At 41.8% G+C, this 22162-nt stretch overlaps 1 protein-coding gene and 1 pseudogene across 1 annotated transcript in view; one reads left to right on the top strand and one right to left on the bottom strand.

The window, feature by feature from the left end:
• Nucleotides 1-22162, bottom strand: part of LOC147441107 (uncharacterized) — a 47440-nt gene that overhangs the window by 9787 nt on the left and 15491 nt on the right. The window lies entirely within an intron of this gene.
• LOC147441108 (uncharacterized) lies at nucleotides 20221-20826 on the top strand (annotated as a pseudogene).

Here is a 22162-nt window from a genome sequence, read left to right as displayed (position 1 = left end):
ATGACAAAAATGGTGTAGCTTTGATCTCCCAATATGTTGCTCAATTGCCTATACTTTCTTTACAATATAACCAAGAAGTAGCGCAATTTCCTTCGTCAGGTGCAGAACTATGCAACTTTCTTAAGAAGCTTTGTGGCCTCAATCTCACTTTGATTAGTACTCCTACCTCTACTATCCCACAAACAGGAGGTATCTTTTGCAGAGATAGTGTTAGCTTGCAAGCTCTCAAAGAGTTTCAAAACAATCTTTGCTCCCTCAATGCCGCTAACCTTTTGGAGATGGTACCTAAAGTTTCTAAAGTTTTTCCTTTCTTACCAGTTAGACAGATTGAAGTCGAATCTTTTGGTGTGGACCATTAACTTTGGGTCCTCCCTAACGAGGCCTTCTTGACACCTATTCTTAGTGAAACATTGGTACTTAGCCAACCTATCGACTTCCACAGTGGAAGATTGCAAGCTCAAGGTTTTAAAAGGAGGACTATTCTTGGACGAAGGAGAACTTATCAAAGCTCCTTTTAGTCTCAACTTTGTTGACCAGTCTAAATGTTCTTCTACTGCAAGCTTATACATTCGAGCAAAGGGAAATATGGAGTTCGCCAAAAGCAACCCAGACTTCTACCCAGAATCTATTAGGAATGTTTTTTGGCCATATCTAAAATGTGAATGCAAATTTCTGGACCTAAAGCCCGCTGCGAATCTAGAATGGGATATTTACCTAGATTATTAAAAACATTAGAGTCTTCCTTGACCTTGTCCTTTCAAAGTTTGAGACAGTTTGTGCTATTAAACAAAAACTTTGCTCAAATTTTCTTAAAGTACATAGTAACCCCTTTTGCCTGGTTAAAAACTTCACTGATGTCACTCTCAACTTCCTAGATTAGATATTTCACCTTGGATCTGCAGACATTACTCGATGTTATGAGAACATATCCCTGAATGTGGATGAAGGATTGAAGAATGTTATGAAAAAAATGATTAGGATTGCGTTTGAAAATGCGCATTTAAACGGTTTTACCTTTATCTCTCTATTAAATAAGCTTAGATGGATTAAAAAAGCCACCTCTGCTCATAACTTCCACTTTAATGAAAAGAAACTAAGTGATCACATTACTTGGTTGCTTGATAATTTTTCTATCCACTTTAGCAACCAACGTTACAACTAGAGCCTTGGTATCCCTATGGGATTTTCATGTTCACCCCTTATGTGCAATTTATACTTAGCCTATTTGAATACAAGTGGTTTCTCGAAACTTTAAAAGATAAAAAAACCTGTCATAAACTTTCTTTGTTTAAACATACATAGAGATATATAGATGATATTTTAAGCCTCAACGACAAATCCTTTTTTGATGAGTTAAAATGCATTTACCCTAATTGTTTTATTATTGAACCTACATACATGGATGGATTTAATATACCCTCTAGCTTCTTCACCACCTCTTTGCAATTTCTTAACATTAGCATTATACTTCACAATCCTTGTAATGGTGACTTTGACTATCATTTCTTTTGGAAAAGGGACCAACGAATTTTTCAAGAAGAAAAGTGATAGGCCACACGATTTGGCTCTTAATACTTGTATTAGTCTTCTTCATATGATCATATATTCCTCTTCTAATTGCTTCATTGCTTGGGAAGGCATTAGATTGCTTATTCAAAAAATTCACCACTAAGAGGAATGTAGATGGTCTGAGAGGCTGTTTGTGGTGCAATGCATGTTGAATGCTATATCTGTAATGTGACAAAATCTAGTGCTAATGTCTTGTATGTGGATTCCGGTGCTTCAAATCATATGACCAATCATGGTGAATAGTTTAAGGAAATGCAAACTATTCACCATGACCAATCATGGTGAATAGTTTAAGGAAATGCAAACTTTGCAAAGTCTTAGTAATGTAAAGATTGAGGATGATATTGCACATCCATTATGCATACAGGGAATGTGCCATAACCCCTACTATTGGAGTACATGATATGACACCAGAAGTAAGCTTGTATTGCGTACATGATATGAGCTAAGAAGTAAGCTTGATCTGAAAGCAAAAAACTGTGTGTTTATTGGCTATTTTCTTGAGCACAAAGGGTACAAATGTTACAATCCTGTCACGGGTAAAATGAGGGTGAGCAAAGATGGTTTTCATGAAATGACAAGTTGATATGCTGATGTAAAAGATGATTTAGGGACTAATGCAAGAGAGGCTATAGAAAATGTAGGTGCATAGTCACAGATTTTGAGTGGGCCGCAAGGGTCAAGTAGTGTAAGTCATGATGAGAATCCATGGAATGGTAGTTTACATAAAAGATTGAGTCCTTTTAACGCTTCAAATGTATCAAGAAAAGGGAAGGAAAAGGTTGATGATACCCCTAAACTGTCAAATCTAAGTGCTAATCATGATGATGGTGACAACAGTTGTTCTGAGCAAAGTTTAGATGAGCATTTTGATATACCCTCTATGAAGACTCCGAGTGCAAGAAGGATGCAAGTAGAGGAGAAAGTACCTGGAAGTGCAGGTCTGAAAGAGTAAGAAATGCTATGTATATATTGACTTATGACAGTTATGTGGCTCATCATTGTGTATATATGGGGAAGATTTCAAAGGAGGTAGAACCCACATGTTTTGAGGATGTTGTTAAAGAGGAATAATAGGAGCAAACTATGAATGAAGAGATGGCTGCCCTTGATACAAATGAAACATGGAATTTGGTGCCATTACCAAAGAGAAAGAAAGCAATTGGATGTATATGAAGCATAACGTTGATGGAAATGTGAGCCAATATAAAGCCGGGCTTGAGGACAAAAGTTATACACAAACTTATGGGATTGATTATGAGGAGATATTCAATCCCGTAGCCACGACATTAGAAGTCTTTTGGAGGGCCTTTTAGTAGAGAGAGAAAAAAGAGCTCCTCCAATGAGAGAAGAGCCAATGTTGATAAACCGCTTTTGGTGTGTGCAAAGTAGCGTGTATATGCATGGACATATGTACAAAAAGTTGTAAATACATGCATTTAGAAGCTTTGTAAAGTGGTTTTGAGTTGCAAACATGATGCAACGTGTGCACATTGTAAATAGTCAAGTTTGTGTGCTCGCAGTTGGGACATGTACGTGCCAAGTTAGGGTGTCGAAGTCTTGGATGTGGTCCTAAGTGGCTTCTTTTGGATCTAAGGAATGTTTTTGAGCTTTCTAGAATTTAAATAATGCAAGCAAAATGTGTGGGCACTCTTATCCTGCCCGGGAACATTGACACATGCAATAACTGTCTATTTGCAACGCCTGATATGTGGCAGTGCGCGAATCGCCCTGGAAGTGGTCAAAAGTGGAATGTGAGAATTTGGAAATGAATTTTGGATATCAAGGATCAAGCCTACAAAATTTGGTGGATTTTGGAGTCCATTTGGTATTTTTCTCGTGAAAAATGTCCGTTGGTGATCACAAATGGGCTTAAAAAGGTCAAAAATTGGACAAAAAGGGTGTGGAAACGCTTCAAATTTCCACATCATTCATGGTGCCGTGAGTGTTTAGATTGAGGGAGAAGTTTTGAATCCCTATATTAGCACTTTCACCTCTGTGTGTGGGAGGAAGCAGGGTTGAGTCCACAGGTAGTCCAATGCACTCCCGTCTTATTCGTGTCCTGTTTTAGAGTGTGTGAAGTGAATGAGAGGTTCATTAGAAAATTTCGGAGGTCATTTGGAGAGCCTTGTAAGAAATTGTATTTCTCTCTAGAAACTTTTTAAAAAATGCACTTGCACCTTGTGAGTACGTCCAAAAGGATAACCAGACACTCTAAAAAGTAGATTTATATTCCCAATCGTCCTTGAAAACGGTCATTTTTTTATTTAATGCGAGCATCTTTTTCAGGAGGCAGGTGCGGCGCATTCAATGCAGCTTACGTCATCACTGGAACTTGAAAAGTCACAAACTGTCAAATAGTGATAGATTTTGAGGCTTTTGACACCACCAATGCGTCCGGAAAGCCAAAATATCCTAAAAGCGAATGTCTACTTGTCTCGTTCCGACATCCGGAGAGACAAAGAATATCAAAAATCCCCCAAAAATGGGCTTTTTTCTTAAGGCACGCGAGAAGGCATTTTAAAATTCTATAATGCCCTATTGCGCGCCGTTAGTACAAAGCTTCTTTTAGTGGTTTTTGGACACTTATCTTTCAAGAAAGTCCCTTTTTAAAGGTTTTTTGATATTTTCCTCTCAAAAAGCTCCCTAAATAGAGAAAAAAAGGGGCTTTTTACTAACGTCGCGCGAGGAGGCATTCCAAAATTATGCCTCCTCGCGCGCTGTGCGCTCCTTGCCGCACTGTCGAAGCAAGGGATTTGCCAATACACCGTATGCGAGCCACAAACGGCTCCAAGCACACAACAAGCCTAAACTAGCAAGCTCAAGAAAACAAAGGGTGTGTCACTCACCGCTCTACGCTCGCCTTCGTGGTGGATTCCTCGCCGCGATGAAGAAGAAGCTGCAGTCGTGCCGCGCTCAACCGCTTCGCCGCCGTCGTGCCTTCGTAATGCTCGATCGCACACACACTCTCCCTCTCTCTCTCTCTCTCTCACACACACACACACACAAGGAGGTGAAGAAGAAGAAGATGGAGATGGAGCAAGAGCACTCTTCAATTGCACAAATGAGAGAATGAGTAAAAATTAGGTTTAGTTGGCTTTTATAGGAGCTCACCCCATTCACACTTGGGCGCCCATGCTTAACCAACTAATCCCTTGAATGTCCAAGTTAAAGTGCGCCTCTCATCGGCGATCACTCTACCTTTCCCTATTGGTCCGACAAGCCCGGTACCTGACTCTACCAAATACATAATACGCGTCCATCGTAGGTGATGTGGTGTCCGTGTGCCGTGAGGGTTAACATGCCCCCCTTCCTGATGTAGATTCCGTCCTCGGAAGCTATTGAGTTGAAGCTGGTTCGTCGAGGTGGAAGAGCATTTGAGATGAATGTCCTTAGCCTTCTTCAGTCACTGCCAAATCAAACAACATTGGCACAGTAATTGCATTCTCTTAAAAAGCATATGCAGTTTTAGATAGAAAAATTGATTGGTAAAAGAATTTCAAACAATTTGATAGCAATGAACATTAAATTGCAATGTAATCAAATGCATAAACAGATGTAAAGGTAGAAAATTAAACAAGTCTGGGGTCGCTAATTTGACGGTCGAAAGGCACTAGAGATAGAATATTAATACCATAGGTAAGCTTCTTAATTTTCTCTGGTCAATTAAGTTGTTTAATCGCGAGAGCCAAGTATTCATGTTCAAGGGCTGACTAGAGGCTATATCTAGAAAACCTTGCCGTTAAGCTACCATAAAAGGAATTTCTCATGAAATCATCGCCTGACTGATTACTTTTTCTTTGACCCCCCAAGGTCTTTTCACAGTGATTCAATTATGATGTGTGTGCTTATTTTGTATGCCTTGGGTTTTTTGCTTTTCAAGGAAAAGCGCCCACACTGGGAACCTCTAGGGCTCTAGTACCATAGGCAATACATGTGAGTGAAGTACCAAATCAAGCTGAGATTTCTCTTCCAGCTTAAAATTTTACATTGTGGCACTTTGATTTTTTGTTTGTTCATTTTCAACATTTTAATTTTGTAACTTTGGGGGGTCATATAACACTGTTACACTCCCCAGGCTCATCACATTAGTAAACTCCCTTTATAATACTTAAGCTAAAGGTCACTAGGGTTAAGCCCACTAGAAAGCCCTAGTACATTTCATACAATGCTGCCTAAATCAGATTAAGAACCTAAGTAACCATTGTTTATTAGGAAGGCATTCCCCATGGTATTAAGAGAAGATTTCTAATACCTAGCTTGGTCAAACTAGCTTAGTCGGACTGCTTGATTTTTAAACCTAGACAAGTGATTATGACAAAACATTACATTGAATTAAATGTTGGATACTAAGCCAATGCGCTGAATATTATGCTACCAATCACAATCAAAGCAGACAAACATGGATGCAAAAAAGATAAGGGCAATGCTAATGGACAAGAAACACCTGTTTGTGTTGATGGTCGCGCTTGATTTGAAGGTTCCATGAAGATCCAAATCCTATCAATAGCAACACGTTCCTGTACACACTAGGAAACAAAAGGAATACCTCCAGGAGGCACATCAGTGGGAAAAGAGAACTTTACTAATCTCTCAACTCTAAAACAGTCAGGACATAGGTTTCTGTTTCAGTGTACCAAATGTGACATGTGTAGGTCTGAGTCAATGTTTTGACTTTAATGTGCATACTCGTTTGCTAATTGCTCTTGCTCTTTTTTTTTTTGTTTTTTTTTTTTTGTGAGTATAAAGCTTTATATGTACATTCCCTAAGATTGGAATTGAGAGGTCAGGGAAAAAGGTTGAGAGGGAAACAAGTGAATGATGACTGTCAGCAAACGCTCCCCCCTTCCTTGGGTAGATCATACCGTTTGAAATGAGCTTGTCACCCTTTGAAACCAATTGTTCCAGTTGGTAATAGGTGAGGATTTTTGCCAGTAGTTTTCTATTACCCTAGGTGCCTCGTCAAGTTGCAAGGGTGGTAAGGTACTCTCCCAGGATCGAACTTGAAGTGGTTCATCAGGTGATTCTTGAACACTGGGAGGTGTGGATTCTTTTGTAGCTTCATTGAGGTCCACTACTATAGATGGAGGCTGTGTAGAATCTTTTACCTCTATGGATGTATTACATGAGGAGCTAGAATCTTCATGGGACTCCCCCCTTCCTGAGCTAGGTGGAACAATTCGTTCTTTCTTTGGTACCCAAACTAGCTCGGGAGCGGGTGTATAGCATTCTGTGATTTTTTTCTTTCCACGATCATTGATTCGTTTTGGAGCTACGGGATTGGGCTCACTTGGGTCAGGTGACAGGTAAGAGCACAATCTACGTTTTGGCACCCAGATTTGATCATTTCCTTGATAGTAGCCTTGGGCTTCCAATAGTCGTTTAGGAATCCAACGCAGCGTTTCTTTACATTTCTTGGAGCGAGTGGCACGTTTCTTACAAGGCTTCTGTCTTTTAGCACTAGCTATGGTCACTAAAGAAGCTTTAGGGACCCACTTGTATGTTTTCTCTGTTACATTAGGATGAGTCTTGTCGGAAGCGATATGCATTGCTTGTAGCATATTTAAGGGTACAGGAATTTCATCCCCCTCAGGTGTTACCCAGGTCGTCCCCCTATTTCCCCAAGTGTCTATGGTTGATGCTAGGTGGACCCAGTCTACATTGTCTGATTCCGTCATACCCGGTAACACATCCATATAAGGAGAATCTTGGCCAATGTCTGTATCCTTCTTACAAGTGTAACAATATTGTAGTGGGGCCGAGTGAACCGTGGTGTCAGAGCGATGATCAATAATGGTTTTACTCCCTAAGGGGTGTACCTTACCAGTCACCAAATCCACTCTAAGGACAGAGTCTTGGAATTGCAAATAGACATGATTTTTAGACCAATCGTGAACCATTTGTGCTTCCCTCATGAATGGTCGTCCTAAAATCATTTCATATGACATAAGGTGTTTAGAGAAATCCATTACAATGAACGTATGTCGTACCTTGTATCCTAGAACTTTGATCTTAAGATCCTTGAGCATCCCCATACGTTTGGCTATGGTACCATTTGCCATCTTTACCACAATGTTAGTAACACTGAGGCGGGGTTTTCCCATGGATTCCCAACAATCTTTTGTAACGATGCTAACTCCTGCACCACCATCAAGAATTCCCTTTATAGTTAATCCCTTGGTAGTGATGGGTAGGGTCGCATTAGACTCGTCGCCTTCAAAATACTGCCCTAATTCGTTAATGGGTACCTCGATCACAGACTCGTGTCCATCTAAGTCAAGTGATTGCACATGATTTTCCTCATCAATCATAATCGAGTCAGGCCTATTTGGTTGCGCAAACTGCGGTAATCCCGTTCGTAGCTCTCCGTTAAGGAATGCTCGAAGTGCAAGGAATAACTCAGGATCTCCATACAGCTTTGCTATGATCGTGGTTCGGACCTCAGAAGACATGAAGTCCACTAGTTTGGCAACATTCATTGGCGTTTTGCAGGGTGTAGGTCCTTGACTAGGAACTGGTGAGGATGGAATCTCATATTCCTCAATGGGATCAGGTATTCCTTCGTTAAACATCCTTTCCAACAAGAAGGGTGTATGCTCACTTTCTGATGTCCTGTCCTCACTCCCTTCTTGGATGATACTAGATATGGCTAACGGTCTATGGTTCATGTGGGGTGGATGAACTTGCGTGGGAAACACTGTGTCATGAATTTTGATATGCATGGGTTCTGGTTCTAGTTTCCTTTGAGTCTCCTCCACTAAACCTCTTAGATGTTTCACCTGCTTAATTTCGTCTACTGGGTTTGGATACGTCCCAATCTTCTTTTTACGATTTTTTCCTTTTTGCCCCTGCTGTTTATCTTGGGGGTCTTGGATTGGATTTGGAAACACTTGTGGTGTTTTCAGAGGCTCTTTATGGTTTTCTCTTATTCGGTTTTCATTTGGTTCCATGTTACGGTTTTCTTTGTCGGTCTTTCCCTTTGTGGTATTGGTTCTAGTCTCCATTGTCTCGACTGAATCTGAATCATCCTCGAGGTCATTCATATACACGGGGTCATCTCCTGTTCCTATGTTTGTTTTGGAACTTGGCTTTGAATTTTCCGTATTCTGCGACTTCTTCCTTCGTGTCTTCTTTTTCTTTGCTTGGATAACTGACGTGGTATCTCTCTCTTCGAGGATATGTCCTGGCCCTTGAAGCATGGACCGTGTAATCGCATAAGCAGGTGCGACGGGTGGTATTGGCGATGTCACACTAGCAATTTCGACCAAATTAAGGGGTGTGATTTTAGGTGCATTTGGGTTATAGGGGCATTGGGCAATCAAGTGATCTATGCCACAACGATTACATGTGAGTATTGGCATTGCAGACGTGCTCCCTTGATTCACTTGCATCTGTGCAGCATTCTTTTGCAGCCTAATAGGGCACTCCGCTACTCGATGTGGTCCACCACACTCGTAGCATTGAAGAGGTGGCCTCCTAGCCTGGGTGTTGATATTTTGACCTCTGGATGCGAGAGCAGCAGCTTGATAAACCGGCTTGACTTGTCCCCAACAATCTTCCATGTAGTATATAGGACACTCTTCCAATGTATCAAGTCCGTAGGCAATACTAGTGTCTATTTCCTCCTCACAACCATCTGCATAAGCATTTGATGGCTCGCAACCCACTTGGTTCATAGGGGCGACTCTTGGATGCGGGGGCTGCGGTCCTAGCACAGGAGGTGGTAGCGGTGTAGCTTGTACAACATTTTGAGATCTAGGGACCATGTGTTGCGGTAGTTGCTCAACAGGTGGAGTAGGCATCAATACAGGAGCTCGAGGTGCATCCGTCCAAGCTACAGGTGGTCTATTTGCCATCATACGTTTGATCATTAAACAATCCTTAGCTTGGTGACCATACCTACCACATGCGTTGCAAGTTCCATTAAATTTTACTCTAAACGTAGGGCACTCACTAGTGCTATGTGGACCTAAGCAAATGGAACACCATTGTTGCTCCCTTCTTGGATACATGTGACTATTTTGAGGGGGTCGATTATCCTTAAGAGACTCTTGGATTGCCTTGGTGAGGTCTGTCAAGAATGTCTCAAATACCTTTGGCTCATTGGCAATGGGCTTTGCAGTCATGGGTTCATACTCAATGGCTTGTGAGCGAGTGGATCTCGTGTCGGTAGACACCCTCATGCCTGCTATCATCAAGTTGTCCTCTAATTGGATTGCATTGGCAGTGACATCTTCCCAGGTTGTGATACCTCTAATCACTAGTCCATTATAGATTCCTTCATTCCTCAACCCTCGAATGAATCGATCAAGCAGTTGGTTATTGTTGAAGCGCTCATTTACAGGGCAACGTGAGTTTAAGTGCTTTAGACGACTAATGAAGTCCCTTACTGACTCTCCTTCCTTACGTTCGGCCTTCTGTAGCTGAGATGCTACACCCCAAAGCACACCTTCTCGTATGTACTCCTTTAGAAACAACCTTCGAAGGGTAGGGTAGATTGTTTTCTCGTCCACCCTTAGGGTCCTATACCAATCTCCAGCCTTCCCACTTAATGTCAAGCTTAAGGCATTGCACTTATGTAGTTCGTTGCGTTCCCCTAAGGAATCACATACTTGTTCAAACACTTCAATGTGTTTCCTAGCATCTTCGTCCCCATTGAATTTTTGCGTGAGTTTGGCAATTTGTACTGCCTTACTTCTAGGCTCTCTATCAGATGCATGACGCATATTTTCCGCGATAGATCGACCTATGGTTTGAGCAAACGCTGCCAAGTCACCTATGTGAGGAGGCAGGGCCGGTGGAGGTACTCTTGGAATCATATGTGGGAGAGGGACGGGTACCGGTCTTGGCATATGTGTGGATGATGCAGGATATGGAACATAACCGGGCATAGGTCCACTCGGATAAGAGCTAGGGAGCGGCACTCGAGGAGCATAAGCAAGTGGTACAATTGGAGGTGTGGGGGCCATGTGTGCATAAGGGGCTAGAGGCACATATGGTCGAGGCCCCATATTAGGTACTACGACACTAGGTAGTGGCACTGCGCTAACCGTAGATGTCATCGGTACATTCTCTGTCAGGCTTATCCCTGGAGTGAGCACTGTGTTTTCCTTAATAGAGGGTTGAGCCAAGTTAGGGAAGCTAAAGTTTTCGCTCGGAGGCTCAGATTGCATAGAGACCCCAGGTGAAATGACGTAAGATGGGTCCATGGGGCTCATTAGAGGAGTCTCCATTTGAGATAGAGTAGGCTGTTGAGCCTTGCTCGTATCCAGAAATCTCATGGGGCCAGTTGAGAGTATATTTACCCCTCGGTTTTGCCTTTCTGATTGAATAATGCCATGGATAACATTACAGATCATTTTTTGTTGATCTTCGATGCTCGTGGCACTAGAGGTGGATTGTACAATCTCTATCCATCCTACATGGTAGGCGTGGCCAGAGTGTAGATCCGTCAACACCTCAGTGTGGAGGTCGTATGTCCAATGATCATTAATGAACAATCCTTCTAGAGTCGACGTGTTAACGGTTTCTTGTGAAGTAGAAGCAATGTTGCTCCCCGTGGTTTTACTTGCCACCAACGGTACTCTAAAGGGAACTTCTGAAGGAGGCAGCTCAACAGGGCCTTCTTGGTAAGAAGTTGGTAGGATATCCACATGGACACTCTTTGGGGGTGTGGGGTCCACGTGCGATGTGAAAGGAGATTCCACTTCCCCACCCCCTTCGTGTGCTTCATTTGCATCAGGTTCCGAGCGAGTAGCTCTACCTAACGTTTCCATGAAACGGCTAAACATACTAGTACTAGGCTGTGGAGCTTCGGGAGGTGCATGGCCTTCTCTCTCAGTGTTTTGGGTAGGGTATGCTTCCATGATTTCTGAGTCGGAGGAGGAATCACTAGCGGCTATTTTAGGGTCTTGGGTGGTGCTACCTTGTGTCCCCGCTGAGGGTCTAGAGCTTATCGTGGATGGGTAATGGGTGTCCGTATGAACAGAGGCACCCTCAATATGCTCGTGTTCTAGCACCCGCCCAGAGCGTAAGTGCATGTGCTTTTGATACCCTAAGGTGTCAAAAAGCTGCTCTAGGAGGCCTTGTGACTAGTTTTTAGCGTGTTTTTTGTTTGTTTTTTTGCTAGATTTTTTAGAGCGTGTCGTGGAATGGGCCGTGTGATAGCTCGAAACGAGCGTATCGGTCAGAGGGTCGTGCCGTGCTTTACAGCCCTCCGTTTGGTCACTCTATGCCCTCGAAATCCCTAAAACTGTCAATTTCCAGTAGGGAACTAAGCCCAAACTAGAAAGTCTAATGGTGTAAGTGGGAAGAGAAAGGAGGAGAGTGGAGGACTTGTCCCACATGCTCTCATTCTCTCTTGAGGGAGTAGGGTATATATATAAGAGTGAGTCTAGTATATATCATAAGACTGAGGACTGAGGCCTGGGCTTGGGCTTGGGCTTGGGCTTGGGCTTGGGCTTGGGAAAATGATCCCGATCTATCTTTTATACAGACCAACCCGTACGTTTTAAGAGTCACGTTTTTTGATCCCGATCCCGATCTACCTTTTATACAGACCAACCCGTACGTTTTAAGAGTCACGTTTTTTATTTTCGAAAAATATCGCCACCCACTCACTCGCGTTTTTAATTTCCGAATTTTTTTCCTTTTAAATTATTTTTTTTTTCTCAAATTTTTATTTTTATTTATTTTTTTTTTCTCAAAAAACTTTTTTTTCCAAAAATTTTTTTTTTTAATTTTTTTTTTCTGATGCAGAAAAACGTAGAAATTGAAAAAAACACAGAAGTTGCAGAAATTGCCAGAAAATGCAGAAAAAACGCAGAGATTGCAGAAATTGACAGAAAATGCAGAAAAAACGCAGAAATTGCAGCAAATTGACAGAAAATGCAAAAACACAGACAATAGCAGAAATTGAAATTTGACAGCAATTGCAGAAAACGCAAAAAACAGAAATCTTCCACACACTCCTTCCCTGCCTTTCCTATGATAGAGATTGCACCACAAAGAAGCGTAAAGTGCTAACCGAGCTTAGTGTAGGGCATATCCCCGGCAGCGGCGCCAAAAATGTGCGCTCCTTGCCGCACTGTCGAAGCAAGGGATTTGCCAATACACCGTATGCGAGCCACAAACGGCTCCAAGCACACAACAAGCCTAAACTAGCAAGCTCAAGAAAACAAAGGGTGTGTCACTCACCGCTCTACGCTCGCCTTCGTGGTGGATTCCTCGCCGCGATGAAGAAGAAGCTGCAGTCGTGCCGCGCTCAACCGCTTCGCCGCCGTCGTGCCTTCGTAATGCTCGATCGCACACACACTCTCCCTCTCTCTCTCTCTCTCACACACACACACACACACAAGGAGGTGAAGAAGAAGAAGATGGAGATGGAGCAAGAGCACTCTTCAATTGCACAAATGAGAGAATGAGTAAAAATTAGGTTTAGTTGGCTTTTATAGGAGCTCACCCCATTCACACTTGGGCGCCCATGCTTAACCAACTAATCCCTTGAATGTCCAAGTTAAAGTGCGCCTCTCATCGGCGATCACTCTACCTTTCCCTATTGGTCCGACAAGCCCGGTACCTGACTCTACCAAATACATAATACGCGTCCATCGTAGGTGATGTGGTGTCCGTGTGCCGTGAGGGTTAACACGCGCCGTTAGTAAAATGTTCTTTTAGGGGTTTTTGACATTTTTTGTCTCTTTGGATGTCGGAGCGAGGCAATTAGACATTCATTTCTAGGATATTTGGGCGTTTCAGACGCATTGATAGTATCAAAAGTTTCAAAATCTTCCACCACTTGATAGTTTTGTGACTTTTTGAGTTCCAGTGATGACGTAAGTAGTATTAAATGCACCGCATCTACCTTCTGAAAAAGGTGCTCGCATTAAATGAAAGAGAGTGATCGTCTTCAAGGACCACTAGATTATTAAATGAGGAGAGGGACACCTTTTATATTTTTGTTAATATCAATCTATTTTTCTACACAACGTAGACTCTTCTCTCATTGGAGGAGCTTATTTTCCTCTCTCTTCCAAAAGGCCCTCCAAAAGACCTCCGAAATCTCCTAATGCTTCTCTTCAATTTTGCACTTGGGAGGGTCTATGGAAGTTCTGAGGTTTCCATGGATGTGTGTGTGTGAGTAATTGAGGGAAGAAGGTGAGGCTCTTTGCAAGACTATGTGACCCTATATCAGTGCCAATAGGGTTGAGGCTATTCCAAAGTGTCCAACGTTGTGGAGTTTCATGACGCTTTTTCAATGTTTTGAGAGAGGACTTTTATGGCTGGAGTATTTGAGTTTTTGGTGGTTTTTTTTGTAAATTTTGGTCACTATCGAGTGTGATTTCAAGCATTGATCAACTCGACTCACCTGTAGTGTCTGCGAGAAGGCAAGGGATTGTAAGTCGTGGTGTTTGGAGTTCGAATTGAACTTGGAGGGAGATTTTTCATGAAGCTCTTGAGTGCTTGTGTGGGGTGAGGGAATTGAGTGAATTCCTTGGGTGTGTTAAGGTGTCAGGGTGTGTGAGTGAGCGCACAATGTCTTTTGGAGTGATGATCTCTTTTGCACAGGGAATGAAGATTAGTCAATGTATCAAGAAGATAATTTGAGATTTATGGTTGTCAATCGAATGGGCTCTAGTTATAAGATGCATTTTGAGGTATTTATGGGTCTGGATGATTGGAACAAAGTATGGTACAACATGGCATGTGCCAACCTTGTAGAAGATTTCAAATCATGTTTGGGATCTAGGTGGGTGGTGGCATTCTGCCAAGAAAATAGATGCTTTTGCATTTGGTGTGAGTGGAGTGCTTGGGCACATAGGTGGTCCTATGAAACTTGATGAGTTTCCTTATGATCCAAGAGGAATTTTGGGGTCAAGTTTGTAGGTTTATGTCACTGTTTAGGGTGAGTGTTGAGCATAAATGCCCAACTTGGGGTTAGACAATGATGATAAACTGCTTTTGGCGTGTACAAAGTAGCGTACACATGCATGGCTATATGTACAAAAAGTTATAAACATGCATTTGGAAGATTTGGAAAGTGGTTTTGAGTTGCAAAGATGATGCGATATGTGCACATTGTAAATAGTAAGGTTTCTGTGCTGGCAATTGGGCACCCGTACATGCCTGGACATGGTGTCAAAGTCTTAGATGTGTTCCCAAGTGGTTTCTTTTGGCTCTAGGAAAGGTGTTTGAGATTTTTATGGTACAAATAATTCAAGAAAAATGTGTGGGTACTCTCATCCCGCTAGGGAAGATTGACACATGTGATAACTGTCTATTTGCAGTGCCTAATATGTGGCAGTGCGCGAACCTTCCTAGAAGTGGTCATAAGTGGAATGTGGAAATGTGGCAATGAATTTTGGATATCAAGGATCAAGCCTACAAAATTTGGTGGATTTTGGAGTCCGTTTGGTATTTTTCCCGCGAAAAATGGCCGTCGGGGGTCAAAACTGACCAAAGTTATGATTAAAACGGTCAAAAGATGGTCAAAAATGGTGTGAAAAGGCTTCAAACCGCTACATCACTCACAGTTCCATGAGTATTTAGGATGAGGGAGAACTTTTGAAGCCCAATATCAGAACTTTCACCTCTCTATGTGTGGGTGGAAGCAAGGTTTCCATAGGTGGTCCTATGCAGTCCCGTCTTGTTTGCGTCCGTTTTGAGTGTGTGGAGGAGTGAACGAGAGGTTCTTCTCTTCAATTTTTCACTTTGGAGAGTCTATAGAAGTTCTGAGGTTTCCATGGATGTGTGTGTGCGAGGAATTGAGGGAAGAAGGTGCGGATTTTTGCAAGACTATGTGACCCTGTATTGGTGCCATTAGGGTTGACGCTACTCCAAAGAGTTCAACAGAGTGGATTTTGGTGATGCTTTTGCAATGGTTTGAGAGAGGTCTTTTGTGGTTGGAGTATTTGAGTTTTTAGTGATTTTTCTTGTATATTTTGGGCACCATCGAGTGTGATTTCAAGCGTTGATCAGCTCGACTCAGCTTGAAGTATTGTGGGCAGGCAAGGGCTTGTAAGTCGAGGTGTTTGGAGTTTGAGTTGAGCTTGGAGGGAGATTTTTCATAAGGCTCTTGAGTGGTGGTGTGTGGGGTGAGGGAATTGAGTGAATTCCTTGAGTTGTGCTACGGTGTGAAAGTGTGTGAGTGTGTACGGTGTCTTTTGCTCCATTAATGTTACGTAGAAAAAAAAGCTTGATATTAACAAAAATATGAAAAAGATATCACCAATGCATTCAATGATCAAACGGTCTTTGAAAACGGTCATCTTTTCATTAAATGCAAGTGTCTTTTTCACGAGATCGACGCTACTCATTCAATCTGGCTTGCATCATCTCTCAAATGAAAAAAATCACAAATTTGTCAACTAGTGTTAGAATTTGAAGATTTTGACATCGCCAATGCTTCGGAACGTCCAAAAACAAAAAAATCAAATGTCTACTTGCCCTTTTCCTGACACCCGGAGAGAGATAAATTGACAAAAATTCCCTAAAAAGGAGTTTTTGATGAACCACGCGCAAGGGATAGTTTTTTTTTTGTTTGAAATGGCCTCTGTGCTGTTTGTCAAAACCTCCTTTTTAGGGTTTTTTTTTGTCAATTTCTCACTTTTCAGGTGTCAAAAAAGGACAAATAGACATTTGATTTTTAGGTTTTTTGGCATTTGAAACGCATTGGCGGTGTCAAGATCTTCAAATTATGACACTAGTTGACAGTTTTGTGATTTTTTTTCATTTCAATGATGACACAAGCCATATTGAATGAGCAGTGCCGACCTCGTGAAAAAGACACTCGCATCTAATAAACAGGTGATCGTTTTCAAGGAACTCTGAAAAGTTAGGTTTACTTTTTAGACTATCTAGTTGTTCTTTTGGACATACTCAATAAGTACAAATACATTTTAAGAAAATTTTCTACAGAGAGAAATAGAATTTCTTAGAAGTTCCTCATAATGACCTCCAAAATATTCTAATGTGGCTACCATTGGTGTGTTTATTGCAATGGCTACCACTTTAAAATGGGTGTTGAAACAAATGGATGTAACGAATAAGTTTTTGAATGGAGACTTGAAGGAAGTTGTGTATATGGAGCAGCCACAAGGTTATGCAAATAAGAGGCTACATGATTTTGTCTACAGGTTAAAGAAAGAAATATATGGGCAAAAGCAAGAACCTAGAGCTTGGTATGAGAGAATTCTTCATTTCATTGGGCTTTGAAATGTTTGATGCATATCATTCATTGTAAGTGCAGAAGAATGAGGTATGCATCCATGTAGATGACTTGATTGTTGGAGGTGATAATGTGGCTTAAGTAGAGGGTGGACATGCTCTCTTCATGCAGGAGTTTGATATGAAGGACTTGGGAGACTTGCGATATTTTTTGGGCATTGAAATTATTCACACAAAAGAGGGTGTATGGTTATCAAAAAGACAACATGCTCTGGGTATGTTGAAAAGCATGGTATGGCTAATTGTAAGAGACAAGTGTAATACCCTTAGGTCACAATTTGAAGTTGGGAATGATGTAGGTCAAGTGCCTGGGAATGCTACCATGTCCAGACTTGAGATACACAATTGGATTGGTGAGTAAGTTTATGCAGTCTCCCAGAAAATCACAATTGATGCAGTAAGGTGTACTTTGCGCTATGTGAGTGCTACTTTGGACTATACACTCTTTTATAGGGCTGATGTGGAGTTGTAGCTCTATGGTTACACAAATACAAATTGGGTTGGTAGCATATGTAGGATCGCAGGTCTATCAATGGATTCATGTTTTCACTTAGGAGTGCTGCTATCACATGAAGCATCAAGAAGCCCCTACAGTTTCTCTTTCGAGTATAGAGGCAGAGTACAAGGGTGCTGCAGTGGCGGCATGTGAGATAGCTTTGGTTGAAATTGCAGAGTACAAGGGTGCTACAGTGGCGACATGTGAGATAGCATGGTTGAAATTGCAGAGTATAAGGGTGCTGCAGTGGCGGCATGCGAGATAGCATGGTTGAAATTGCTACTTAATGAATTTGGAGTACATGTACAAAGATCGGTTGTCATCTATTAAAAATAATCTCAATAGTATACAATTGACATGAAACCCAATGTTTTGTGCGAGGATAGCGTCCACTGAGACGCACTACCACTTCATCAAAGAGAGGGTCTTAGCAGGCGACATCAACCTTGAGTATGTGACTGTCATGGATGCTTGAGAGTCATTCTCTTATGACATCACGTGCATCATCATTGATGTCATAGCTTGTGTCATCCCCTAAATCATCGCATGTCATTGCGTGCATTGTCACTAGAAGACTCTAGAAGGATCTAGAAGATTCTAGAACGTTCTAAAAGTATCAAGGAATTTCTAGAAGCTTGGAGAAGATTTCGAAAGAACCTAAAAGTTTCTTGAAAGCTCTAGAAAGTTGAAGAAGGATCTAAAAGGTTCTAGAAGAACTAGAAGGATCAAGAAGTCTCTAGAAGATTCTAACCTCCTCAAGAAGATTCTAACAGTTTGGCAAGACTCCCATCATGGCTTACCTAGCTATGCAACAATCTATTTTGGAAAGCATTGCATCCACCTTGCAAAATGTGCAGCAACAAATTCAACAGCTACATGCACAACGAAAAGAAGAGCGATCACACTTGCCAAGTCAAGTTGTCACGTGCACATCTAACCCTATGTGCATGTGGACAAGCTACTTCAGGTCTAGGGTTCAGGTCATTTTAGGAAGTGTTCTGGCACCTTTGTGAGCGTGTGAGTAGGCTGTGCATGTCGAGGCACTTAAAAGTAGTTGCATATGCTCTGATTGCACACCCAATACCACCCAACATATGCATTGTCCTTGCAAGCAAAAGTTCCAAATCCCGGTCAGTTTGGGAACATAATATTTTACAGACACTTGATATTTTTTATTATTTAATTCCACCATTTTCCAGGGTGGTGGGGTGTGGGAAACTGTTCGACCCAAATTTTATTAGCTAAATATGCAAACATGCGGCACCCAGCTTTAGCAGAAGAAGCAAAAGAAGTTCCAGCAACTTGCAGCGCTCCTTTTCAACAAGACCAACAGAGAGCCTAGTGTTTTCAGCCATCAAGAACCACCTGGCATTTTCTATAGCAGATCATCACCAACATTTTTTGGTGGTTTTCCTATAGCAGATCAAGCCTAGTGTTTGGAGTTCCGTACCGCCAGATCAGCCAAGTACATAAAAATTTTCAGTTCTCAACACTTAACCACAACAGATTTAGTCCCTAGCCTCACAGATCTTACCTAACCACAATAGATCCTTGTTGTACCGTCCAGTCAGCCGGCATTTTCATATTTAGCCCGCTATCCGCAGATATTAGCATCTGCATTTTTCAACGCATCGTTGTCGCATCGTTCCCATCACCGTCCTCGTCGACATAATGTCAGAGTTCAACAAAAAGTCAAGGTTTTGCAGATTTTAGCAGTTCAGCCCTAGCGTTTTCAGATTTCAGTCCGTCCTCATCGTCGTCATCATTGTCGTCGACATCATCAGCAAGTCCATTGCACCTAGACCATTGTACCAAATTTGTGCAATCTATAGCATAGACCTCTGTTGCCATAGAGAGGGGGGCCCTAGGAGAAGGGTTTGGGAACCGTCTGGTGTCGTATTCTTCTCTCTCTCTCTCTCTCTCTCTCTCTCTCTCTCTCAGTCTCAACACCTTCATTCACAGCTGCATTCACTTTGTTTGTGATCATTGCACTCCGTCACTAAAGGAACGGAAGACTATCCCTTCCGTAAGTAAAAGGAACCCTTGAGCACAGTTCGAAGCACTCATCTTGAGCAAGAACAACATTCACTTCCGCTGCACCTTACACAAGTGGTGCAAGAGCTTCAATCCCCATTCCATTCCCAAGAGCTTCAACCCCCAGTGCAAGAACTCCATAAAGCCAATGATGTGCCAAAATCCACCCATGATTTTGGCTAGTCCAATGGGTCAAGTAGAGCAACCACACTTTCCAAGTCCAGTAGTGCAAGAGCCTCAATCACCAGTCCAAGAAGCTAATACGTTCAAAAATCTACCCGTGGTTTCAGCTAGTTCACCACAACAAAGGAAGGATCCCGAGGACAACTTACCTAAAAAATATGATGGGATAGGATCAAAGTTTAGAGGCTTCTTTCAACAAGCGGAGCTGTTTATATGCATGCAACTAAAGCTTTATTCGGATGGTGCTTCTCAAATTAATCTCATTGGCGCACTTCTGTCAACATGCTTTGGAGAAGTAGCTCTTGAAACCAATCTTAGTAAGCTACATCAAGGATCTTCATTCATTGGGAAAGGAAAGGGAAAGATTTTCTTTGAGAATATTTATCGCTATCATGAGATTCCAGGTGACATTGTTTCAAACCAAGAACCATAGTTGATATCAAGATTTTGGAAAAGCTTATTGAAGCTACTCGGAGTACAAATCAACCTCTCCTTAGCCAATCACCCACAAAGTGATAAACAAAAAGAGAGACTGAATCAAGTTTTGGAATAGTATCTCTGTTGTATAATCAAATATCACCAAGATAATTGGGTCGAACTCCTACCGCTAGCAGAATCCTCCTACAATAATAGTTTTCATGCCTCCACCCGTCACCCTCCATTCTTTTCTAATCATGGTCAACATCCCAAAAAGGATATCCACATGCACCATCATGTCAAGAATCCAGCCTGCTGTTAATCTTGCACAACAATTTTCTACAATTCACAACAAACTTAAAATTCATATCAAAGAATCTCAATCCACGTATCAGGAAAGTGTAGATCTACATCGCATGCATCATCCAAAATACAAAGATGGGGACAAAGTGTGGCTCCTTCGGCGTGATCTGCGTTCATCTCGTTCTTGTCAAAAGCTAGATTATCAAAGGCTTGGCCCATTTAAGATTATCCGTCAAGTCAATTGAGTCACCTATCGACTCCAGTTACCCTCATCCATAAAAATCCATCCGGTCTTTCATGTCTCAACCCTAGAACCTTGTCACACATCTAACATCCTAGGGAGAGCCCTACAACCACCTCCTCCGGTTGAGATTCAAGGACATGACAAATATGAGGTCGAGAAAGTTCTAGATTCTCAAGTTTTACATGGCAGGTTATCGTACTTGGTGCATTGGAAAGGCTATGATATCAATGAAATAACCTGGGAACCAACACACAATCTTCAACATGAACCTCTCAAAGTCCAAGAGTTCCATCAACAACATCCATGGAAACCCCAGCCAAGGAACACCACCACTCCTCGTAGAGCTCCTCGCTAGAGGAGGGGATAATGTCATGGATGCTTGAGAGTCATTCGCTTATGACATCACCTGCATCATCACTAATGTCATAGCTTATGTCATTGCCTACATCATTGCCTGCATCATTGCCTACATTGTCACTAGAAGACTCTAAACAAATCTAAAAGGATTTAGAAGATTCTAGAAGGTTCTAAAAGTATCAAGGATATTCTATTAAGTTTCTAGAAGCTTGGAGAAGATTCCAAAAGAATCTAGAAAGCTCTAGAAAGTTGAAGAAGGATCTAGAAGGACTAGAAGGATCAAGAAGGTTCTAGAAGATTCTAACCTCCTCAAGAATAACCAAGAAAGTTCTAAACCTCCTCAAGCACTAGTATAAATAGGGGTCTTGGGCCACAAGCCCCTTAGTCTTGCCAACACCAGTTGTGAGGCTCCAATAAGGAAATCCCTCTTCTAATTCTTATGTTCAAGTCTTGTCCTTGCAATCAAGCCTTGCCTTGTACTCGAGTCATGTAATCCAAGTCTTGTATCAATCTCTCTTAATAAAGTATTAAGCCTTGTAATCAAGATTAAGCTTATTATCAAGTCCCAAGTGCTTGTACATTGTGAGCACCTCCTCTTGCTTTCTTCGAGCTCTATACGCGCTCATACCAGTGACAATCGATGAGCAGGTTGAAAATATCTTAACGAAGGCCCTTGGAGCGGAGGATCTACGATGGCTTTGAGTGATGCTTGGCACATATGAGGTGGCTTTGAGCTTGAGGAGAAGTGTTTATATGTCAAGCTCAACCTGTACGACTTCGGGATGAGTACCACTGACAGTCATCATCACTGGCGTGTCTTGGTGGATACACTATCTTTGCGAGTGATACTATAACTGTACTACATTGATTTGGTCTACCTACTCTAGTGATGGCACACTTATCCACTCACCTCACTCACTAGCGGTTTACAATAAACTGTTGTAGTAGTTCCACTTTACGGTGTTATTGTTTTCTCATGTATTGTAGACCTCTTATCTTGAGTTAGTGAAGAAGAAGAAGAATAGTCTTTTGTTTCCATCTATGTGTGTGTGTGTGTGTGTGTGTGTGTGTATGTGCGCATTTGAAGTTGACCTACACCTCAAAAAGATGATAAGGGGGAGATTGGCTATCTATTTGAGCCTGAAAATTCCTTTATATGTATCCCCACATAAAGAGGGTAATTGTAAAAGAAACGGTGATGTGACCAATTCGACATGATTAGCCTCACACACAGACGTTTTCGTGTTGTGGCATGTGTGTAATATGAAACTAAAAATATCTACCTTACTCTTAATGCTTTTGATGTGTGGGACCAAGTGCTACAATTTACATAG

The sequence above is a fragment of the Adiantum capillus-veneris genome, chromosome 15 (assembly GCF_014529385.1).
Source record: "Adiantum capillus-veneris isolate H3 chromosome 15, ASM1452938v2, whole genome shotgun sequence".
Classification (NCBI taxonomy): Eukaryota; Viridiplantae; Streptophyta; class Polypodiopsida; order Polypodiales; family Pteridaceae; genus Adiantum; species Adiantum capillus-veneris.
The sequence above is the reverse complement of the archived record's forward strand: the minus strand, read 5'-3'. Positions and strand labels throughout refer to the sequence as shown.